This window comes from Marmota flaviventris, chromosome 7 (genome assembly GCF_047511675.1).
Source record: "Marmota flaviventris isolate mMarFla1 chromosome 7, mMarFla1.hap1, whole genome shotgun sequence".
Lineage (NCBI taxonomy): Eukaryota > Metazoa > Chordata > Mammalia > Rodentia > Sciuridae > Marmota > Marmota flaviventris.
Window position 1 is genome coordinate 587,155 of NC_092504.1, and position 25,479 is coordinate 612,633.

At 39.9% G+C, this 25,479-nt stretch overlaps 1 long non-coding RNA gene across 3 annotated transcripts in view; it reads left to right on the forward strand.

Annotated features, from left to right (window-relative positions):
• LOC139706385 (uncharacterized) overlaps positions 1-25,479 on the forward strand; it is a 38,259-nt gene that overhangs the window by 10,087 nt on the left and 2,693 nt on the right. For 2 of the 3 annotated variants that reach the window (XR_011707920.1, XR_011707919.1), the window contains exons 2-3: positions 1,623-1,736; positions 2,471-3,183. This is a non-coding gene — a long non-coding RNA (uncharacterized lncRNA). Of the gene's footprint in view, positions 1-1,622; positions 1,737-2,470; positions 3,184-25,479 lie in introns of those variants that run through there. The other variant, XR_011707921.1, reaches the window with a different exon arrangement.

The window sequence follows — 25,479 nt, forward strand, 5'->3', positions numbered from 1 at the left end:
ACATTCTACAATAAAAATTGACACCTTTCATAAATGGATGGATTGTGAAAATGCCTTGCCAGTATAACAAAAGCTGCCTAGAAATAGTGTGTATATTTTAGACTGGTCTCCCAGAATAGACAAAGGTAATTATTTAAAGATGCCATTACACTTAGAGGTTTATTGGTATTACCCTAACTTTCAGTGAGATGGCACTCAGAAGGATGTTTAAATTCTTGACTTCCGCCTTCAGATTTTTACATTTACTAAAAAACCTAAGAGACCCCTTAAACATGAGAAATAAAACTTTTCTCATTTTATTACTAGTTATTGTCAGCTAATATTTCAGAGCTTTAATGTGCTGAAGTTACCGTTCAGGCTTCAAAACAGGTTCATGCCAATTAACCAGACCTAAACAAAGTCTTGATCTCATGATCCTGGAAGTTACTACATTAAATATGACTCTTTGCTTCTACAATCACAGCCTTTGTGGCTACGTGTCAAACTTACAACATATGAATCCTCTTCATAATTTGACTTAAATTGTACTTCCAAGATCCTTCATAGGAAGATAAGTGCCGGCTCTGGTGCGGGGAGTGGGCTTCGCTTTGGGGTCGCAAGGCCTCATCTCTCCGCTGAGGCCGGTTGCCGCGCGGGGTTGGTGGCCAACGGCGCTGCACCTGCGGGCCCCCTCCCGCCCCCATCACTGCCTGCGGGGCTCAGGCCTGGCGGGTCCTGCCGGCGCGAGCTTCCTCCCCGCGGCCCCTGTCCTGCCGCCCGCCCGCCCGTGCGCACCTCGGCCTACCCTCCCACGGGGAGCCGCCTGCGGGGGGCGGGGGGCTGCCCTCCAGCTGCGAACTTTGCTGCTGAACATGGATGAGTGTGATCGGCGCTTTCGGGAGGTGCTGCCGCAGCTGCGGGAAGGGGCGCCCCGGGCAGGCGGTGTCGGCGACAGCCACTTTGTCAAGCTGTAGCGGCTGCTGCTACCCTGACTGGGCTTCACCTGCCGCCTCGCTTTCTCTTTTTGCCGCGTGCTGGCCTATGGGCCTGCAGCTGTGGACAGGGCAGTCCTGCAGTCGGGAAGGCGAACTCGGGGTGCATCCGCCTCGGCCGACTTGCCCGCGGCCTGGGCACTGCCGCCGCAAAGGCTTAGGCGCAGGGTGCAGCGCTATTGGGACCGCTGCGCCCCAGCGAGCCAGGAAGGAGGAGGGGTACCTTTTTGTGCAGTGTCCAGAATCCCCTCTGGAATCCCGCAGCCCCCTCCCTTCAAGAGATCCGGCCGCTGGACCCTGGGCGGGGGAGGACGAGGACAATTCCTGTTTTGAGATTTTTAGGAATTTTGATAGCCAACAGGATTTTAATTTTAGTTTAACCCAAGCGTCCACCAGTCTGCAGTGCAGGAAAAAGGGACGGGCTGTTTCTCTGTGGCAGGATTTGCCAGCTTCTAAAAGATGGGGTTTGCTGAGGTTCCCTGAGGCCATTTTTCCACCTTCAGCCAGGAGAACTTTTTACACCCTTCGAAGTACAGCAGAAAAGCAAAGAGGCCACTAGGCCTTGAGAAATGACTGCCATTTTGAAGAGAAGAGTCATCTTCTTAACTTATCTTATTAGCTCAGATTGATTACTGTGATTTTGGATTCCAGGTTGATGCTGGCCCAGGATGGATCAGACCTGTGAACTATCTAGAAGAATTTGTCTGCTACCCTTTTCCAGTCCAGTGAATTTAGATGCCCCTGCAGACAAGGACAGCTGTTTCGGTAATGGTCAATCCAATTTTTCTGAGCCACTTAATGGGTGTACTGTGCAGTTGTAGGCTGCCAGTGGAACATCCCAAAATGCTTATGGACAAGATTCTCCATCTTGTTACATTCTACTGCGGAGACTACAGGATTTGGCCTCCATGATCAATGTAGAATATTTAAATGGGTCTGCTGATGGATCAGAATCCTTTCAAGACCCTGAGGAAAGTGATTCAGGAGTTCAGTCGCCAATTGTTTGCACTTCCTTGAGTCCTGGTGGTCCAACAGCACTTGTTAAGAAACAGGAACCCTCTTGTAATAACTCCCCTGAACTCCAGTTAAAAGTAACAAAGATGATCAAGGATGGCTTTCTGCACTTTGAGAATTTTACTTGTGTGGACGATGTAGATTCTGAAATGGACCCAGAACAGCCAGTCACAGAGGATGAGAGTATAGAAGACATCTTTGAGGAAACTCAGACAAATGCCACCTGCAATTATGAGCCTAAATCAGAGAATGGTGTAGAAATGGCCATGGGAAGTGAACAAGACAGCACGACAGAGAGTAGACACAGTGCAGTCAAATTGTCATTCTTGCCATTAGCTCCTCAAACTGAAACACAGAAAAATAAGCAAAGAAGTGAAGTGGACGGCAGCAATGAAAAAACAGCCCCTCTCCCAGCCCCCTTTTCACTAGGAGATACAAAAGTTACCATAGAAGAGCCATTAAACTCAATAAATTTATCTTTTCAGGATGATCCAGACTCCAGTACCAGTACATTAGGAAACATGCTAGAATTACCTGCAACGTCATCATCATCTACTTCACAGGAATTGCCATTTGTAAGCAGTTTTGGTACAAATTAAATATATACATGAATGTATATACACAGGCCACTTAAAGAGAAGCTTAAAACTAATTTGTTTTTGGTTATCAGTTCACAGTTGAAAGCTAATTATAAGCTTTAATGGGGGAAATTTTACTTTGATTTTAAAATTTGTGTCTTATGAGTGGTTCCTTTTGGCTTTTCCAATAAATCTCCATTGAGGATTGACTAAATGTTAAATTTATAAGGGCATTTGATTGAGTTCAAATTTAAGTTTTCAAGATGTAGGAATACATTTTATTATCTCTTACAAAAAACAAAAACTTGGTATTGCTAGTATCATGAATGTAGGTGAACCAGTTCCTTACTTCAGAGTCCTGTTTCCACATAAGGCATGGCTTGTTTTTTTTTTGGTCAGTGGGTGACTTGCTGTAGGTTGAAGTACATTTTAAGTACAGATTGAAAATGGCTAAGAAGAAAAAGGTTTCCTGGATATCAGTCAACTTAAATTAGGTTGATTTTTCTGAACTCCTTGTGAAGGTATAGGACGTCCTAGGCTTTTGATGGTTGCCACCATCAGGGTAGGCTCTTTAGTCTTTCCTGATTTTAAAATTTGAAGCATATTTATATGAGTGTGTATGTGTATGGAAATGGAGAAGAACTCACTTGAGTTTTTCAGTATTGTAATACTGTTAAAGGGTGGTAAATGATAAGGTTATTATTTATTAGAAATTAATGTAAAATTTCTTGACCTCTTTATTTAACTAAATGATCAGTTGACTTCTCTTAGCCTTGGTTTCATCACTTCTAAAATCCAAAAGTACTTTGATTTCTAAGATTCCTGCTCCTTTCAGCTTTAAATATGATTTTGTTTCTCTCTAAATATCACATTGTCGTGGTCAGAGGTAGTGTCACCAAGAAGATATTTTTTCTTAATTTTTTTTTGCCAACAAATCCCTCATAATATGAAGATTTTATAAAAAGGATTTTGATAATATGTAATGATTGCTTTGAGTGCCTTAAACATTCACTGTAGCACACATCCCTGTTGTTCTTTATAGTTACAGAGGGAGAATGTGGGTATGTTGAGTTTGTTTCTGTTGATTCATATCTTAAACTTATTTAAATATACTTTAATAATCTGGTTTTTAGTTTGGAAGTTGCAAATTTAAAAAATATTACTGTGGTGGTTATCATGAGTTTGTATTGTCCCAGACACATTGAGGTGGATAGGGTGTTTTGAAAACCTTCCAGTGGGGGTTGACGATGGTGGCAGCACAGGCCTGTAATCCCAGCAGCCCAGGAGGCTGAGGCAGGAGAATCTCAAGTTTGAGAACAATCTCAGCAACTCAGCAAGGCCCTGTCTCAATGATAGAAAAAGTTGGGGAAAAAAGTTCAGTGGAAAATAGACCTGGGTTCAATCCCCGGTACAACAAAACAAAACAAAGCAAAACTCCGACAGCTGATGAGAAAGATCACTCTGACAGCTGATGAGACAGATCTTTTTTTTTTTTTTTTTTTTGGTATCAAGGATTGAACACAGGGATGCTTAACCACTGAGCCATATCCCCAGCTTGTTTTATTTTTTTATTTTGAGACAGGGTCTTGCTAAATTGCTGAGGCTGGTTTTGAACTTGTGATCCTCCTGCCTCAGCCTCTAGAGTGGCTGGGATTACAGGCCTTTGCCATTATTCCTGGAGAGACAAATCTTTTGCTTGGGTTCATGTTGGAATTTATTGTAGGCTGGGCACAGTGGTACATGCCTGTAATCCCAGTTATTTGGTAGGCTGAGGCAGGAAGATTGAAGTCTGAAGATGAGCCTGGACAATTTAGTAACACTCTGTCTCAGAATTAAAAAAAAAAAAAAAAAGGCTAGGGCTAGGCTGGGCTCAATGCTCCTGTAATTGTAGTGGCCAGACGGGAGGCTGAGACTGGAGGAATAGGAATTCAAAGCCTCAGCAAAAGCAACTCAGTGAGAACCTATTTCTAAATAAAATACAGAATAGGGCTGAAGATGCTGCTCAGTGGGTAAGTGCCCCTCAATTGTTCCATCGCCATACCAAAAAAAAAAAGGGGGGGGGGGGCTAGGAATGTAGCTGAACACCCCTGGGTTCAATCTGTACTGCCACAATGGAAAAAAAAAAAGAGAGAAAACTTTATTGTACATGTATGTAGTTTTGTCTTTGTTTTCACATAAATTTTAGATTGAGGATGGAGATAAAGGTATTATTGAAAGCATACAAGCATAAATGTAAACCTGTCTGATTCTCATTAAACAGAAGTTAATTGAGTACTGGTCCTTTTTTTTTTAATATTTAGTTTTTAGTTGTAGCTGGACACAATACCTTTATTTATTTTTATGTGGTGCTGAGGATTGAACCCAGGGCCTTGCAGGTGCTGGGAAAGCGCACTACCACTGAGCCATAACCTCAGCCCCTGAGTATTGGTTTCATTTGAGAAAACTGAGAATCATGGAGCCTATAGATAGTATGCTATGGTCTGTAACATGGTAGTTGACAAATTTGTTTAAATGTAGAAATTTTTTTTTCAGGGAGAAAATCAAGAGACTACAAGTTCCTGATTTATTCATTTAGATCTTTGGTTCGAGCTTCTGGTTGAAATTTGTTGCTTTATTTTCGCCATTTATTTGTTTATTTATGGTACTGGGGATTTAACCTAAGGTCAGTTTACCACTGGGCCACATCCCTAGCCCTTTTTTCAGATTTTTTTTTTTTTTTTTTTTTTTGGTCCTGAGGATTGAACCCAGGGGTGCTTAACCACTTAGTCACATCCCCAGCCCTTTTTTATATTTTACTTAGAGAGAGGGCCTCACTGAGTTGCTGATGCTGACTTTGAACTTTTGCTCCTCCTGCTTCAGCCTCTTGAGCTGCTGGGATTACAGGGGTGCACCACTGTGTCTGGCTCATTCCTAGCCCTAATTGTTTTTTTTTTTTGGTGGTGCTGGAGATTTAACCCAGGGCCTTGTGCATGCAAGGCAGGCACTTAACTAACTGAGCTATATCCCCAGCCCAGCTCTAACCCTTTTTATGTTTTATGTATTTGTTTTTTAAACAATATTTTTCTCAGGCATCTGAGAAATTTTCCCTGGGATTCTAGTCTTCTCCCCCAAACCTGTCAGTAACCAGTTCCCCTTCAGCTGTCAACCCCTTGTAGCTGGGGAGGCCAGGAAAGGGTTTCTGCAGGGCAGTGATGTGCACAGTTTAGCCAGCCTGTAAAGTTAGCTCAAGTGAAGAGGACCAGGAGGCATGTGGTGCAGGGGTGGAGAGTCTGCCATGGACATGATACCTTTGCTTAACTCATTTATATGTGGCACTGAGGATCAAACAGTGCTGGGCCAGCGCTCCACCACTGAGCTACAATCCCAGCCCTATGTTTATTTTGAGACAGGGTCTTGCTAAATTGCTTAGGGCCTTGCTAAGTTGTTGAGGCTGGTCTTGAACCTTATGATCCTCCTGTCTCAGCCTCTAGAGCTGCTGGAATTATTGGTGTGTGCCACTGTGCCCGTTGACATGGATTTTAAACTGAGGACTTAAAAGTGAAGTCAACCTCAGAATGCAAATTTGGCTAAACAATATAATTTGGGAAAGATGTAATTAAAAATAGTTCTTCTATGTAGCCTTACAGTTTGTTGTTTTTTTTTTTGTACTAGGGATTGAACCCAGGGACAGTTAACCACTGAGCCATATCCCCAGCCCTTTTTATTTATTTATTTTTAAAATCTTATTTATTTATTTATTTTCTATCTTTATTTCACTTATTTATTTTTATGTGATGCTGAGGATCGACCCAGGGTCTCGCACATGGGAGGCGAGTGCTCCACCGCTGAGCCACAACCCCAGCCCTTTATTTTTGTTTTGAGACAGAGTCTCACTAAGTTTCTTGTGTCCTCGCTAAGTTGCTGAAGCTGGCTTTGTTGTGATCCTCCTGCCTCAGCCTCCCAAGTTACTGGGATTATGCCCAGCTGTCACCATATGCTACTGACATTTGAATTCACTTTTTTTTTTTTTTTTTCCTGTGGTGCTGGGGATTGAACCCATGGCTTTGTACATTCAAGTTAAGTACTCTACCAACTCAGCTATATTCCCAGCCCCCTGTACTGTTCACATTTTAAGTTCATTGATACCACAGGTATGGAGCCTATGCTCAGGGATAGGAATTTTGAAAATTCTTAGCATTATTGCCTTTTATTCTGTTTGTAATATTATAAAATTCTTTCTCTAGACAGTGGGAAGGAGTAGTTATTATGGTTGTAAACCCAGTCTAGAATTAGAAAGATACATCAATCAAGAAAATCTGTAAGCATACCGTTTGCATCCTGTCACAAAGGAGCAGCCTCTTCACTTTACTCTCTGGTGTTCTTCAAGTTTTGTTTAGTGGTGCTAGGATTAGACCCAAGGTCTTTTGCATGCCAGGCAGACTCTCTATCACTGCACTATATGCCTCCTGATCCTCTTCATTTATTTTCTGGGTACAGTGATATAAAATGATTGTCATTACGATTTATTTTTTGGGTACCAGGGATTGAATTCAGGGGTACTCGACCACTGAGCCACATCCCCAGCCTCATTTTGTACTTTATTTAGAGACAGGTTCTTATTGAGTTGCTTAGCACCTCGCTTTTGCCGAGGCTGGCTTTGAATTCGTGATTCTTCTGCCTCAGCCTCCTGAGCTGCTGGGATTATAAGCGCGTGCCACTGTATCCGGCTCTCATTATAGTTTATAATCCTGACCTTGTTCTTATATTTAATCTTCTAATTCCTCCCAGTATACAAAGGCTTTGTGCATAGTATGTGTAGATAATATCTTGAAGAAGAATTGACCCCAGAGCTACAGCTTCTTGTTTATTAACTACTTTGGTCTATATCATTTCATTGGGTCTTTATAATCTTGTGTGTCATAAAATTGGCAGAATCGTGCACACCTGCAATCCCAGCAGTACAAGAGGCTGAGGTAGGAGGATAGCAAGTTTTTATTTTTTTATGGTACCTATGATTGAACTCAGGGGTATCTAACCACTGAGCCACATCCCCAGCCCTTTTTTTTTTTTTTTTTTTGTATTTTATTTAGAGATAGGGTCTTGCTGAGTTGTTTGGGAACAGCTTGGAAGCCCTTGCTAAACTGATGAGGCTGGCTTTGAACTTTCGGTTCTGTTGCCTGAGCCTCTCAAGTCTCTGGGATTATAGGTGTGCGCCATGCCAACCCCATCTTTCTTTTTTGAGAAGAAAATTGATCTCTCCATATCTCTGTTGATCTGCTCTCTGACATTTTTTTTAAAGATTTTGTTTTATAATTACTCTTTTCCTCTAGGATCTATGTTCTCATTCTCTCCATTACGTTACCATTTCCTGGGAAAATAAGGAACATTTAAAGGAATCTTACCCTGTCCTATAACTCATGAAGTTATTGTGCCCATTTATAGGTGATGTTCTCAAAACAGGCATCTATTTTATTTATCTCTAATGTTCTTGTTTTGATTTTGTATCCTCCACTTTGCTGAAACTGTTTTTTAATAAATCATAAATGACATTTAAAAAAAAGCCAGGATGTATTATTTGTGATACTGATTATTTTATGTTCCACAGGATATTTTGCTCTCACCATTTAAAGTTTCAGAAAATGAATTCAAGAATGATTTAAAAGACACTAAACACTACACAATAAGGAGTATAGGAATCCCTTAATACACATGTGACACTCTAGGATGTGTTAAAGATGAAAAACGTTCTATGTGGACATACTGAATTTATGTCTTGACTCTCATTTTTTTTATCTACACAGTAACAACACACTTTAGAGAACATTCAAGCAAAAATTCACAACATTATATGTATTCATCAGAAGCCCAAGCACATATGCTTTTTTGGCTTTTTCTAATTTTTACTATTTTTACACATTTCATTTTCGGTGATCTTAAAAATATCTACTTTTCAGAATCTGTTATTTCTCATTTGGAGAAAGAACAAAATTACAAAGCAAGAGACACAAGAAAGCTACTTTGTATATTCCTTACTTTGACCATATTACATTTGATGATATTAACATCAGTGGGAATTTCACAGGGCTACAGTTTAGAAACAAAAAACAAGACCACCAAACAGACACAAATACATTCACTCAGCACAAAGTGAAAAAAACATGAACCAGCAAATCCCCTCTTCTCACTTAAGTAGAAGACACAAGCAATACAGAAATCTGCCAGTCTTCAAAAACAAAAATATATCTGATTAGGAAATTTGTCAGAATCAGCCATATACTTTTGAACACTTCAAATAATAAAATATGTTCAAATTTATTTTAGAACAAAATATTTTATAAAGAATAAGGACTGAGAAGTTATTTAAAGGATAGAATACTTTCTAAAGTCACATAAATAGGTCACATTGTCAGTAAGCAACAGTTAAGAAAAAAATCAAAATAAAATAATAAAGAATTTGCCTTACCATGCTTTTACTGTTTATAACGACAGTGTTGGCATCTTTCAATTATAATTTGCAAATATGTACACAGCCTGAACAAACACTTTCTATATTTGATACTACCACTTTAGCAGAATTCACTTTTGTCTCATAGTCAATTCAACTTGCAAAACATCCATGGACATTCCTAATGCTTCTAAAAGGAATAATCAGAAATATAACGTCTTAAAATAATAGAAACTCATTCTTTTATACTTATGGATGTTTTCATATCATGACACAGGATCATTCTAGCCTATAGTGGCTACTAGTATTTTTTTCTATGGTGACAAATATTTTCTTCTTTTTGTGGTGATAGAGACTTTAAAAGACAAACTGCATTTTTATATATAGAACATGGTGCTGTCACAAAAGTGTAAAACATTCAAATTGCATAGAATCCGAGAACCATAGCAATATTGGTGGTAGATCCTCCATTGAGCTTATTCTTATTCTTGCACAGAAAATGTAACAGAATTACACAAAAGAAAATTCATGCACAGTGGATGAAGAAGGAGAGGGGACACTGAGCCAGCAGAATAAAACAAGACAGGTCAAAGACCCACAAATCTGAGCGAGATGGACAGAGAGAGGACAGAGCCACGTTCAGAGTGCAGGTCTTTTTTTTTTTTTTGAACTCGTGAAACTCTCCCAATTCCATGGAGCCTTGGAGTATTCCAACTAACACTCTATTTACACTTTCTTCCAGTCCTTGGTCATCCTCTGACCATAAATGTGCATGTTACTTATTTGAATATTGGGAAGGAAGAAGACTACATATTATCAGTTATCTCTGTTACTAAAATTCTAAGACATTTCCCTGTATATTTCTATGGATTTATAAATCTGAAGGCCATTTTAAAAAAATATTTAAATCAAAGAACACCCAGTGATCAAAGTTAAAACATAAAGTGTGAGAAAAATACTTGCAGAATACATATGTAGTGAAAAGTTGATATGTCAGAATGAATGATGTGTTATATTTGTGAGGAAAAAACATAAAAGACATACCAAAAGAGTAAAGCGTAGTCAAAATGTTTCTAAATAGACTTAACAAAAGTGGAAATATTCAACTGTCAAATAAATATATAAAAAGGAGTACAAATCACTACTACTAAGGCAAGTTAATACTAAAGCCAATTCACTATTGCATACCCATCAGGAAGAAAAACAGAAATACAAAGACAAAAAGATTAAAAAAAGACTAAGATTACAAACATATTAATCGACTGGAATTGTCATTTTCCGTTTGCCAATCAAAATTTTAGAGCCAAAAATAAATAATTGATAATGTTGAAACTGGACTTTTGAGCTGTAACTATAATCCCCAATTTGCCAATTTCTTCTGGTTCTTGTCAAACAATTTTTGAAGAATAAAATTTATGGGCCCTCAGGAAAAGTAAGATTAAACAGAGTAGAATTCATTTAAGCAAGAAGAGATACCCAGATGCAGTGGCACATGCCTGTAATCTGACTGGCTCAGGATGCTGAGAAAGGAGGATCATGAGTACAAAGCAGTCTCAGCAAAAGTGAGGTGCTAAACAGCTCAGTGAGACCCTCTTTCTAAATAAAATACAAAACTGGGCTGGGGCTGGAGCTCATTGGTCAAGTGCCCCTGAGTTAAATCTTTAGTACAAAAAAAAAAAAAAAAAAAAAGAACTACCAACATACATGAGAGAAGATGATAGGGAAATAAAAACATTATAGTGTACCAACTTATGAGTTTATATATGGTTTTGTTCAGAGCATGGAGCGAATTTATAAAATACTTAGTGAAAAAGGCATCCTGACTACCATTTGAGTTCACTTCCATCCTTTCTTTCACTAATCTTCTTTTTTATAACATTCATCTGGGTTTACCCTTGAGACAAAGAACTTTGTTGAAGGTGTTTCCACAAGTGAACCTCAAGGTTTATTTAAATTTGAAATATGCCTTAATGATGCTCATTAATATATGAATAGGTTAGTCCCCAGGTGTGGTTGACTGATGCCAATTATCTTGGCTACCCTGTCATTTTTCTCTCTATTCTGTTTTATCCTCATTCACTGGGAACAGGAACCCTACATTGGAAATGTAAATAAAGAGGTGGAAAACTAGGAGTTTTTATCCAGACCTATGAAAAGCTAAGCTGAAGTTCTGGGTTTCTGATTGTTGTTCTGGATTTGAGATACTGCTTCCCCAACATTTAAAAAGCTCAGGAAGCATGAAGCTTGTTGGTTTAAAGCCAGTCTGAGCAATTTAGTGAGGCCCTAAGAAACTCAGTGAAAACCTGTCTCTAAATAAAAATATAAAAATGGGCTGTGGCTGTGGATCAGTGGATAAACACCCCTGTGTTTAATTCCCTGTACAGAAAAACAAAAAGCAAACAAACAACATTACAACAACAACAAAAACCTCAAGAGGAATAAGCCCTAAAAACCACAGCTTCCCTCATGCATAAACACAACAAATGGAGTTGATGTTCTCTCCTTATGATTGTCCCAGTCTTCATGACACATCTGGGGACATGGGCCAGTGGCACATGGATTCCAACACAGTGCTTCAGGAAGGAGCTATGGAACGGAAGGTCCAGTGTCTTAATTGCTGATCTAAGCTCCACTAGAGTATTCAGAGGGGTCTGAAATCTGAGCTACCACACAGAGGTTGTCTGGCTCCCAGGCTCTGGAGAGGACCATGAGAAGTCCAAAGTCACCATGTTCAGATCCCACCAATGTCACTTCCACCAGCTTAAAACAGTCTCCTTACAAGATGACAAGGTACACTTAAAATTTCCTTGCTTAAAGGGTTCTGAGTGTTGTCCCTAGGATTTTTTTCAGCACCTGTGTAGCACAGAAACCAGGGCTCCTGATCTAAAAAAGGAAGCCAAGAAAAGGATTCAAAGAATGAGGGTCTCCAGACACAAAGGGAACAGGAGATTGTGGAAGCCCACCCTTTCAACACTGGCTGTGGGTGGATTGAACGGTTCTCACCTAAAAGACTCACTGGATAAGGCTTCAGGCACCACCTCTAAACTGAGCATAGTGGGCCTGAAGTTTGAGTGACAGTAAACTGCATCCATCCAGAACCTAATATAGTCAGAATGCTAGTTCTTGGCTGCTCCATTTTTATTGTTAGAAGACTAGGGCTCAGGGCTGGGAATATAGCTCACTCATTAGGCTCCTCACTTCACATGCATAGGGCTGAGTACAGAAATAGCATGTCACAAAAGCGCTGAGGAGAAAACTTCCCTGACAGTGATGGTACAAGGTCATGACTGGGTCTTGAGAACTCCAGTGAGTTCGCCCAAGGACACTAGAGCTGGGAATATAGAGGCCAAGACAGGTGAGCAGAGCTTAACCCACCAGTCAGACAACACTGGGGATGGGCACAGGGCCCTTTCAGGGGTGTGTGTGTGTGTGTGTGTATGTGTTTGGACATGGGTTTCAATTTCTGGTTTTGTCTCTCATTGCCTGAGAATATGGAAGGAAAAGCATTTGTTCCATTGTTATTTGCCTGTATTGTAATGAGTCCTTTTGCCAAAGGTTACTCTTTCTGTGTTGATGTATTCCTTTTCATGTGTCATCCTAGATAGAAAAGAATACAACAGTGGAGGTGCCCTGTCTAAGAAAAACATTTCCAGCAATCATGCTGTAAAATTAATGAATGGACAGCTGCTTGTCTTGTGGACAGGGAAGACCTATTACGTTTATTTGTTCATGTATTCCTCCTGAAATTTGACCACTACAGTGAAGGTACTGGTGGATTCCTATAAAAGCTGTTTACTGGCTTCAATACTTCTGAAATGGCCATCTATGAACTTCAGGAAGAGACTCATGAGCATCACTGTGAAACTCAGAAATCACTGTGGAAGTTAAGGTTTTCAGAGGAGAATCCTGCCTGGATACATAGATATACAAGCAGCATGAACAATGCAAGAAATTCAGTGCCCTAGCTTTGGACCTACAAAAACAAAACAAAACAAACAAACAACAACAAAAAAACTCTTTCAGAGCTTTTATTATTTGCTACTGTTCTGCTCTACTCAGGTGAAGAATTTCTTTGCCTCAGTGCTCTCTTTTGTGAAGCCTCAGAAGAATCACTTTAGAAGTTTGCTTCAATGAGCCATTAAGCATCTTTCATATGAATCCACCAGCACCTTCTCAGTACACGCAAAATTTCAGGAAGAATTCTTGAACAAATAAAACAGTAGGTATTGATAAGGAAAGAATACATCAAAAAGCCAATCCCATCTCATATGACTATAGATTCATTGATAAATTAGGTATAATGACAGCAGTGATATTAGGATTATTTTCAACATTGAATGGGTTTAGTGTGAGTAGGAGAAAATGATTGATTGTTTCAGGAAATGTGACTATTCCTGGTATTGAAGTTATGAACATATGCCTAAGAGTCCACCTACATGAACCTTTGAACATACTTCTGAGAACACTGTAAGTCATATATTCAATATCTCATAGTTTGTGGACTGTACATACATTAAACACATGATTCTATATTAGCACATATCAGTACATGCCATGGATAATTTAATTGATAGCATTCAAACTACACATAACTATTCATTTTAGGGACCATGCTTTTATGTATACACTCATTTAGTGATGGAGGTCTGGTTAGGTTGCATTTTCATTTCAGTCGAAATTTATACTGAGTGTTGAGGTTAGGAAATTGGTGCAAAGCAAAATGAAAATATATGCGTATATGGTAATACGTGTTCTAACAAAGGGTTCATTGTGAAGAGAGACAGAATATTATGCATTTTTTTTACCACTGTGGACAACTGGATTAGAGTTATAATGAATATGTAACTAGTTTGGAAAGAGTTACCAATCCGTATGGAAAAGGAAAATCAAAATTCATAAAGCCTAATATGATCTAACTATATTTCTTGTAAATGGTTCAGTTGTATCAATAATATCAGAAAATGTGGGAAATAGTAGGATTAGAGCTAGGGTTTATGATTGAATCTCAGTGATAAAATATGAAAATGCAGGGAATGGCCTTGTGAGCAGGTGTTACACAAATACACTACAAAATGCCCTTTTAAGCAATCACATTCAATGACTAAGGCCAAAATCAAACACAATTAGAGAGGGAAGAAGAAGGATATCTGCAAATGGTATCTGGAATGGGATATGCTCAAGAGTCCCCAAAGATGAAGGTGGCAGAGAAGTGTGTACAAATAGGGTAGAGGGTAATCTTCCACCAACATGGAGCTGAGCTGAACTAACTCTTTATTGACAGCCTGCCTGTAAGCTTTGGGTACTTGAAATCCATGTTGCTTTCAGGAGCATTGGTTTTCTTGGCAGAGACACCATCACCGCTGTATCTCTTTTAATGTGATCTAGAAGACATGGTTTTCTCTTTACAATGTGCCTGAGACAGCACAGCTGAATCCTCTTTCTGGAGGTGAACTGAGGCCACTGGGAGCTTAAAGTCTCCGTGTGTGCACTATGTAGCCATTGAGATAGCCTTGAGTTTTTGCTGTGGTGCCAACTCTTCCACAGGGAATTCGGTATTTGCTTTAAGAAGAATATGAGGGTCAACTGAAACATGGTGCTGGTGCATGTGACATCACAGTTGGTCAATCAAGCTCTGCAGGGGAAAAAGCTAACCTTACTTCTATCACATGTATCTTTCTTATTTTACACTAGAAACCTGATTCTCAGCATATCTCTGACCAATACCCATAATAAGATTCCTTCACATATAATAGTCTACTGGCTGCATAATGTCAGAATCATGCTGTTTGGAAGGCAATGCCAGATAAATATGTGGCCTTGTCACATATTTCATGGCCAACACCTACTCTCTTCTGCCCAGATCCTTCGTCAGGAAGCTCAACTTACCGGATCTGTTATCTTTAGCATTTTCATGAGTTTCGGTCAATGATGTACCACTCTGCTCTGTCATGATGGGCACCTGGAGTTCCTAAGTTGCCCCAGAGTTTCCAGGTCATAGGAATTTGATAATTTTGAGGCTGTAAGCATAGGCATATTTCAACAACTAAGTAGCTGGCTAGGTAGTGTTTGGATAGAGAAAGAGGCCAAGAAGTGGTGAGAAATTTTCTTTAGCTGTAACATCCACAGAACTCATGCAGGGAGGAGTTTCCACATCATATGCACGAGGTCACATGCAGCTGGTCCAATCAGTCAAACTTGGAAGGAAAATGTATGCTTCAGGTTCTTTGGCTCACAAGGCTCTATAGAGAATAATGTGGGAAATCATCACTGAGATTTCTAATGTGATGAAGAATTCCACACTGGGTCTTACTCTCATTTCCCAAGGATATTCCTGAAGAAAGCGTGCCTAAAAAGCCAACCCAATTCACTGGAAATCTTCTTGGGTAAGCCACAGAACACAGGTATTTTCAGAGATTCACACCACTGTTGCATATGAGGTTGACCCAGCTATTGCTTATGATCACCACACAAATCACCACAGTCCATACAGGAACCCTTTCTTGAAGCCCAAGTCCTCTCATCTTCTTTCTTGTCAGCAAGCATACTAAAACCTGGCTGGAGTTTTCCACACTGACACAAACCCAGGATTGTTTCAAATGGAAGTTCCAGTGCCCCTCATGGTGGGATAGATAACTTTCCTAAGAATGAGGGAAGTTGAAATGAGCCCAGAGTTAATACTGCCCTTCAAACCAAATTAGATGACTAGTGTCTGCCAATAGTAGGTTTTTCTTTTTATGTTTTTTTTTTTTTTTTTTTTGTTATGTGATTCTGAGCTAGAAAAAAGTAAAAAACCTAAGTTCTAGATATTTAAAAGCAAAGACAAACACATTGGACCTAAGGGTTCATTGTCCTAATTACATGAATGTCTGAAATCTTACATTTTGCACCCTATTCTTTTTTTACATAATATGACTTTGGGATGGATAAAATATATTTATTTGATTTAAGTGGTATTGAGTATCTTAATGAGTGCCTCACACAGGTCACCCAAGTTCTTTCGCACTGAGTAACAGATGTAGCCCATACAAGCAAATTTCTAAAGTGATTCTTCTGAGGCTTCACAAAAGAGAGCACTGAGGCAAAGAAATTCTTCACCTGATAGAGCAGAACAGTAGGAAATAACAAAAGCTCTGGACCATTTTTTTTACAGGACCAAAGCTGGAGCAATGAATTTCTTCTTTTGCTCATTCTGTTTAGATATCTATGTATCCAGACAGGGTTTACCTCTGAAAAGCTTACCTTTCACAGTGATTTCTGAGTTTCACAGTGATGCTCATGAGTCTCTTCCTGAAGCCCATATGTGGCCTTTTTAGAAAGTTTGGGGGCCTTAAACATCTTTTATATGAATCCACCAGTACCTTTTCTATGAATCCACCAGTACCTTTTCTGTAGTTGCCAAATTTCAGGAGGAATACTTGAACAAATAAACATAGTATGTCTTGATAAGGAAAGTGTACATCAAAAAGCCCATCCCATCTCATATGACTATAGATTCGATGATAAACTAGGTATAGTGAGAGCAGTAATATTAGGATTACTATTCAACATTGAATGGGTTCAGTGTGAGTAGGAGAAGATGATTGTTTGTTTCAGGAAATGTGACTATTCCTGGTATTGAACTTGTGAACATATGCCTAAGAGTCCAAATACATGCACATGTTAAATGCACTTCTGAGTTCCATGTTACTCATATATTCAACATCTCATAGTTTGTGGACTGTACATACATTAAACATATGAGTCTATAAGAATACATATCAGTACATGCTATGGATAATTTATTTGTTAGCATTCAAACTACAAATAACTATTCACTTTAGGAAACAGGCTTTCATGTATATACTCATTTAGTGATGGGGGTCTGGTTAGGTTGCATTTTTACTTCAGTCCAAATTTATGCTTAGTGTTCTGGTTAGAAAATTGTTACCAACCAACATGAAAATATATATGTGTATGGTAATATGAGTTCTGAGCAGGATATTTTGAAGAGATGGAGGATATTATGCATTTTTTTTACCATTGAGGACACATGGATAAGCAGTACAATGAATATGTATATAATTTGGAAAGGCTTACCAATCCAAATGGAAAAGAAAAAACTCATAATACCTAATATGGTCTAAATGTATTTTCTGTACAGAAGGTTCAGATGTACCAAAAATATCAGGAAATGTGGCAACAGTTAGGGTTAGGATTATGGTAGGGTTCACGATTGAATATGTCAATGATAAAGTATGAAAATGCAGGGATGGGCCCTATGAGCATGTGTTCCACAATATACTACCAAATGCCTTCCTCCGCATTTCTTTCTAATTATGTAGAAAGAATCCACTTTCTACACGTGAACTGTGGCCACTGGGAGCTTAAAGTCTCCATGTATGTAGTGTGTAGTCATTGAGCTATTTTTGAGTTTTCGCTGTGGTGCAAACTCCACCACAGGAAATTTGGTATTTGCTTTAAGAAGAAGAATATGAAGGGGGCTGGGGATGTGGCTCAAGCAGTAGCGTGCTCGCCTGGCATGCACGAGGTGCTGGGTTCGATCCTCAGCACCACATACAAATAAAATAAAGATTTTGTGTCCACTGAAAACTAAAAAATAAATATTTTTAAAAAAAGAAGAATATGAAGGTCACCTGAAACATGGTGCTGTGCACATGACATCACAGTTGGTTAATCAAGCTCCACAGGAGAAAACACTAACCTGATCTCTATCACATGCATTTTTCTTATTTCAGACTAGGAACCTGATTCTTAGCATACCTCTCACCAATACCCATAATAAGATTCCTTCACATATGGGAGTCCACTGGCTGCATAATGTCAGAATCATGCTGATTGGAAGGCAATGCCAAAGAAATATGTGGCCTTGTCACAATTTTTTTGGACCACACCTACTCTCTTCTGCCCCAGGTCCTTCATCAGTAGGCTCAACCTCCTGGATCTGTTATCTCCAGCATTTTCATGAGCTGTGGTCAATGAAGTCTCACTCTGCTTGTGTCATGATGAGCACTGGGAGCTCCTAAGTTGCTCCAGAGGTTCCATCCAGGTCATAGAAATTTGATAATTTTGAGGCTGTAAGCATAGGAATATTTCAACAATGAAGTAGGTGGCTAGGTAGGGTTTGGATTGAGACAGAGGCCAAGAAGTGGTGAGCAATCTCCTTTAACTGTACCATCAAGAGAACTCATGCAGTGTGTGCATGTGGGAGGTTTCCACATCATATCCATGAGACCACATGAAGCGGGTCCAACGTGGGAGGAACATGATGCTTTAGGCTCTCACTTTGGCTCACAAGGCTCAATGGAGAATAATGGGTGAAATCATCACTGAGATTCCTAATGTGGCAAAGAATTTCACACTGGGTCTTGCTCTCATTTCCCAAGGACAAACCCTGAAGATAGGGTGCCTAAAATACCAACACAATTCATTGCAAAAACCTCATGGGTAAGCCCCAGAACACAGGTCTCTGCTTAGATTCACACCACTGCTACATCTGAGGTTGACCCAGCTGTCGCTTACAACCACCACACAAATCACCACAGTCCATACAGGAACCCTCCCTCATGCCCCAAGTCCCCTCATCTTCTTTCTTGTCAGCAAGCATCCTAAAACCTGGCTGGAGGATTCCACACTTACACAAGTCCAGGATCATTTCAAATGGAAATGCCCCTCATTTGCCTAAAATCATGGTGGGAGAGATGCACTTACTAAGAATGTACGAAGTTGAAATGGCCTCAGAGTCAATACTGCCCTTTAGAACAAATTAGATGACAAGGGTCTGCCAATGGGTGGTTTTTGTTTTTTTGTTTTTTAATGTGATATTAAGCCAGAAAAAATTCAAACACGTAAGTCCTAGATACTTAAGGGCAAGCACAAACACATTGGACAAACAGGATCATTGTTCTAATTTCATGAAAGTCTGAAATCTTACATGACGCAATGGAGAGTCTTCACACAATTCTTCCTTACATAATATGACTTTGGGATGAGTAACCAATATATTTAATTGTTTTAAGTGGTGTTGAGTATCTTAATGAGTGCCTCACACAGGTGAGGCAAGTGCTTTAGCCCTGAGTAATAGGTGCAGCCCATACAAGCAAATTTCTAAAGTGATTCCTCTGAGACTTCACAAAAGAGAGCCCGAGGCAAAGAACTTCTTCACCTGAGGAGAGCTGAACAATAGGACATAACAAAATCTCTGGACAGAGTTTTTTACAGGACCAAAGCTGGGGCAATGAGTTTCTTCTGTTACTCATTCTGCTTGGATATATATGTATCCAGACAGGGTTTTCCTCTGAAAATCTTACCTCTCACAGTGTTTTCTGAGTTTCACAGAGATGCTCATGAGTCTCTTCCTGATGCCCTTATGTGGCCATTTCAGAAGGCTTGGGGCCCTTAAACATCTTTCATAGGAATCCACTAGCACCTTCTCTGTAGTGGCCAAATTTCAGGAGGAATACTTGAACAAATGAACATAGTGTGTCTTGATAAGGAAAGTGTACATCAAAAAGCCCATCCCATCTCATATGACTATAGATTCGATGATAAACTAGGTATAGTGAGAGCAGTAATATTAGGATTACTATTCAACATTGAATGGGTTCAGTGTGAGTAGGAGAAAATGATTGTTTATACCAGAAAATTAGACTATTACTGTTATCGAACTTGTGAACATTTGCCTAAGAGTCCACATACATGCACCTTTTGAACGCACTTCTGAGTACACTGTTGCTCATGTATCATTTAAATCATCCACAGCACTAAGCCCAAAATATGCCTCTGAAGTTTCCCCACATCCACCTGTCAAGCAGGAGTGTTCCCCAGGACCTAAGGTAAAACTCGCCTTATAAGGGGTCCTGTAGTGCAACTGGAGAACAACGCAAAGATCTTTTATGAGGGAAAGAACCTTCACATTAAGCCTCAAAGAATCTCTGCAGAAAAAGTCTAAGAAACATGAGCTCAGTATTTGCAATGAATAAAAATCGAGCAGGAAGAGGAGCAGCAAAAATCACAGAATCAGACTACACGCTCTGCAGATTTGAGAATATTTGCATATAGTATTTTAAAATACACATCTAATTCCTACATTTTGCAATTTACTAGACCAAGGACAAAGTTGGAGGACTGACACCTCCTGACCCTGACAATTATTGTGATCTTAATAGCATTGCACTTGACAGAGCAGATGACCCAGGTAACAGAACAGGCCCACACAGGTATGGTCACACGGTGCAGAGGCAACACACTGGAGCATATGTGCTCTTCAAAACATGGTGCTGTATTAACTGAGCATCCTCTTGAAAATACCTTCATACAGAACTTAAACTCATCACAAAACTTAACTCAGCAAGGAGTCATAAATATTTAGGGTCATAGGCCTAAATGTAAAAATGCAAAACTATAAGACTAGAAGATAACATAAGTTTTTTTTTCTCATAAAAGATCCTTGCTTGGTTCTCCAGTTGCACTACAGGACCCCCTGTAAGGCAAGTTTCAGCTTAGGTCATTGCAAACACTTCTGCTTGACAGGTAGACAGGGGAAATTTCAGAGATATATTTTGGTTCTTTTCACATAAATGAGATAATATAACTAGCTTGCTTTGGGTTCATTGATAACCAAAACCATGGTCCAAAATCAAGTCCATGAAATATAAGATGCATAGGTTAACTTTATTAAAATTAAAACTTAAGGGCTGGGGATGTGGCTCAAGCAGTAACGTACTCGCCTGGCACGCGTGGGGCACTGGGTTCGATCCTCAGCACCACATAAAAATAAAATAAAGATGTTGTGTTCACCAAAAACTGAAAAATAAATATTAAAAACTCTCTTTCTCCATCTTTAAAAAAAATTAAAAAAACTTAAACTGTGAAAAACATTATGAAGAGAATGAAAATATAAGCCACAGCCTAGAAGAAAATTTTTGCAAAACTCATATGCTAAAAGCATGGAATTCAAAATATACAAAAAATACTTCAAACTTCTCCACAAGAAAACAAACAACCCAGTTACAAGTTGGGCAAAAGACCTGGACAGATTCCTCAACAAAAAGATATACAGACAGCAAATAAGCCACAGAAAAACTATTCCACATCCCATATCATCAGGGAAATTTAAGTTGAAACAATAAATACCACTACACGTCTGCAGAGTGGCCAAAATCCAGAATACCAGTAAGAGCAAGGGTCAGCGAGGAGGTAGTGTGACAGGAGGACTCGCTTGCTATTGCTGAAAGAGGACTCGCTTGCTATTGCTGAAAGCTGCTGGAAAGAGGTAGACTGGGTCTCACGAAGCAAAGATTCACTTGCCACATGATCCAGTAATCATTGGTTATTTTTCTAAAATGTTGGTAAGTCATATGCACACAAAGTTCTGCCCATGAGTGTTATAGCAGCCTTATTCACAATGGTCAAAGCTCAGAAGCAAGCCGGATGTGTTTCTGTAAGTGATTAGAAAAACAAACTGGGTCACCTGAATGTGGACATAGGTCAGTGAGCCATAAGTTATAAAAATACATGGAGGAAACTCAAGGGCAGATACTCAGTGATGGAAAGGAATCCAAGAAGCCTGCATGCTTCATGATTCCAACCACATGACACTCTGTAAAAGACCACCCTGCGGACAGTGAAAGACCTGTGTTTGTTAGGGTGAAGGAGCCTGGGGAGGAATGGACAGCAGGCAGAGAGGAATTTTAGAGAGAGAATTAATTATGTATGATGCTATGGTGATGATACTTGCCATTATCTTTGCTAAAACCCGCAGATTGTACACCATGAAGACTGAACCCTATGAAAACCATGGGCAGTAGTTAAAAGCAGTGTGACAGCATTGGTTCATAAGTTGGGCCAATGTACTGCCCTGCCATGAGGGACATTTACAGAGGATGAGGTGTAGGGGAAGTGGGTCCAGGGGAACTCGGGCTTTCTTTCTATATTTCAGTAAATCTAAAACTGCTCTACAAAATAGAGCTAATTGACTTGAACATACCAAATGTATTGCAGTTCACTAATGCTTAAGATGACATTTTTAGCAACAATTTGGTTAAATGTCTGATTAATGTATCTAAATAACTGTGTAAAATACTACACAAATTTAGGGGAATTGATTATTTCGTAATAATTATATTATAGGATGCTTTGGCTGATACACAAGGGAGCCCTTTATGACCACTGGTTTTTGAAACAAGGTGAAGCCAGGCAGAGGTCACCACTAAGCTGAGGAAGTTCCCCAGCCAATACCCGCTTCTTCACGGGAAGCATGGTTCAGTCACTCTGGGCCACAGAGCACAGTTTTCAACCTCTACTCCCCGTGGTGAAATTTCACACCTTGTCCACACAGCCATGGATTCTGCAGGCAGAGCAGCCCATCTCAGATTCATCAATGCTGCAGAAGCTCCACAATTTAGGGTGTACACTGTTTGTATCATAAGGCGGTTTATTCAAAATTTGCCTTTGTAATCACCACCACTAAGCAAATTGCAATTAATGTTAAAATTTTGCTAAACACATAGAATTCATAATAACCTTACTAATTTAATTTTTTGTTAGATTTAAGAAAGTTTTGATCTGAGTGTGGTGGCACATGCCTGTAATCTCAGTGACTCGGGAAACTAAGACAAGAGGATTGCAAGTTCAAAGCCAGCCTCAACAACTCTGAGGCTCTAAGCAACTCAGTGAGACCCTCTCTAATAAAATACAAAATGGGGTTGGGGATGTGGCTCAGTGGTTGAGTTCCCACTGATTTCAACCTTTGGTACCCACCCCCCCCCAAAATTAAGTTTTGAATAAAGTAGCAGATAAACTATTGAGCCATTATTAAAAATAGCTGCTACTTTTCTAGTTAACCACTAATGGTACTGATATAAAACGGAATTATATAATTTAATTATTATTATTATTTTTTTTTGCTGCAAGCCAACAACTTTTGCTTTACTTTCACATACAAACACAGGCACCCACACAGGAAGTAAAAATGCTGGATGTCAATTTAGAAGAATGTTTATGTGACATACATGGAAGGTTACACTTGGTGGTACCCATCTGTAATCCTGGCCCCTCAGGAGCTGAGGCAGGAGGATTACAGGTTTGAAGCCAGCCTGAGTAACTTAGTGAGACCCTGCCTTGAAAGCAGAATGAAACAAGATTTAAAATCTAAAACCTATGTTAAACCTGCAGTCCTCAGAATGACACATAAAGATCTTCTGACGCAGGGCAGACGATGGGCGCTGTGCATGGCAGTCTTCCCAGCATGTGTGGGTTTCAGAAAGTCTGTAAGGATTTTCTATGTGGATTTGTCTTCAGGTTGTGTGACATTAACAGCAGCACTGTGGTTTCCAAGGAGATGGTAAGTCATGATAAAAAAATTAATGCAAATTATGTTTGTCTTGAAGTTTTTTGAATAATGGAAACTTTGTACTTAGTTTTTAAATTAAATTTCTGCTTCAACGATGTTTGCTTATTGAGATCTTATTGCCAACAGCACAGCTTTTGTAACTAAGTACAACAACCGCCAGGACCTGCAGGTCCTTGGCAGACCTCCAGGACCAAGCCCCTGGCTGCTGGGCTTGTTCTGCATGCAGACCCCTCAAGACAGGCCCTCATGCTTTCCACTGCCCCTGGCTCAGAGCACCTTAACAGCATTTGCATCTGGAAGGCCAAGCCATGCCTGGAAGAAAAATCAAGCCAGGAGAGACAGACATGTCCCCAGCACCATGAAAAATGAGAAAGTCATGGCCCCTGACCATTTATAATGAATCACCCAGATGTTGGTTTTGAAGGGACCTAGTAATGTGGAATCTGGTAAGGTTTTTGAGGAAAATAGTAAGATTCATTTTTATAATGGTGTTTCCTTTTGTTCTAACCACTTATTAAAGTGGGAGTTCTTCTGATTTTTAAGTCTCTAGTATACCAGGAAGGCCTTGGCAGAGTCTGGCAGAACCCAGTGGGTACAGGTTCACAGCTTTCCTACATCTTGCCTTATTAATGCCATCATTAATGATATACTTTTAAGAAATTCTCAGAATCTCAGGGTTAAGCAAGAGTTTGTGTCTAGCCAGCTGGATGTAAAGATGGAAAGAGGTGGGTCTGTAGCCAAGCAGATGGTCATAGCAAATTTCCTTCTAATCGACAAGATTTGGAAAGACTGGTGGTCATGGCTACACCTTGAAGCACACACTGTCACCAAATCAGGGATTCTTCTGTGTTAATTGTATTCAGGATCCAAATGTTGTTCAGAGTTTAACAACAGGGATCTTGGGTCCAGACGAACCTGCAGCTTCCTTCAGAGTCACCAGCACATGGTCTCATGGAGACGAGCTTCTGCTGTTGATCATTTCTGTGGGGTCATGAGGCGAGGCAGGAGGGAGGACCTGCTGCTGTTCTGAAGGCAGCAGTGGTTATCTGGATCAACAGCACCTGGGGGCACTGCCGGAGCACTGAGAGGAGCCTGAGGTCTCTCATGCCCAATGGTTTCCCAGAAAACTCTACTCTTAGGAGGGCATCACCATTCCCTCTTCACCCATAGTAGTGACCCTGGGCTACCAGAAGAAGTACAGGAGCACCAGAGTGTGGTGGACTGCAGTCCTGGTGCTGGCGTCCTCAGGTTTCCTCCTGAATCTGACTGCATGGAAGGACATCTGCAGTCTCAGACAGCAGGAGAACTCCTCCAGGATCCCTTGTCTCTAATGACATGCTAGGCACTGACGTCCAACGTGTCATACCAACATCTCCGAGGGGCGCAGCGAGGGACCAACTGACAGGGACTGGTAGACTGATGCCTGATGGCAAACCTCACTCGGGCTTTCTACTCCAGGTTTTGGCCGGTTTCCAATTAATTACCCCAAAGTAGTATTATGCATATTTTTATCACTTTTTGAAAATCTAATAAATTCATAAGCACACTGTTATACCCTGAGGAAATTGTTGCACTTAAAAAACAAAAGAAAGAAAGACACAGAATAACCAGAAATAACTCTTGTCCACACAAAGAGTGACATTATTTAAAATAAAGAATATTTCTAAAGTCTTTGTTAATTTGTGAGTCTTTATTGTGTATTTTCCTTTAAAAATCATTACAGAATCATTTGAAAATATTATTTGTCCTGGAATCCTGTTCTAGAATACCTGTACAGCATTCAGGATTTCTCTACAAATAGTTTATACATGTGTCTGCACACACATTCACACATACACATGCTCATACACATGTTCACACAACATGCTTGCCCACAGATATGCTCACACACATTCACACTTGCACACACATGCTCATACACTCACACATGTGGTCACATGTGTGCACAATATGCTCACACACATGCTCACAGACATATTTCTGGCAGTCTACATTTAACAACTTTGTATTTTTCTTTTCCTTTTTATTTTCATTTTCCAAAATATGAGGCCTTTCATAGTAGTTAAAGTCAAATTGAGGCAATGACGTGAGATAGCCTAGATGCCCAGTGATGGTAGTTTGGAACATGGACTGCAACACAGA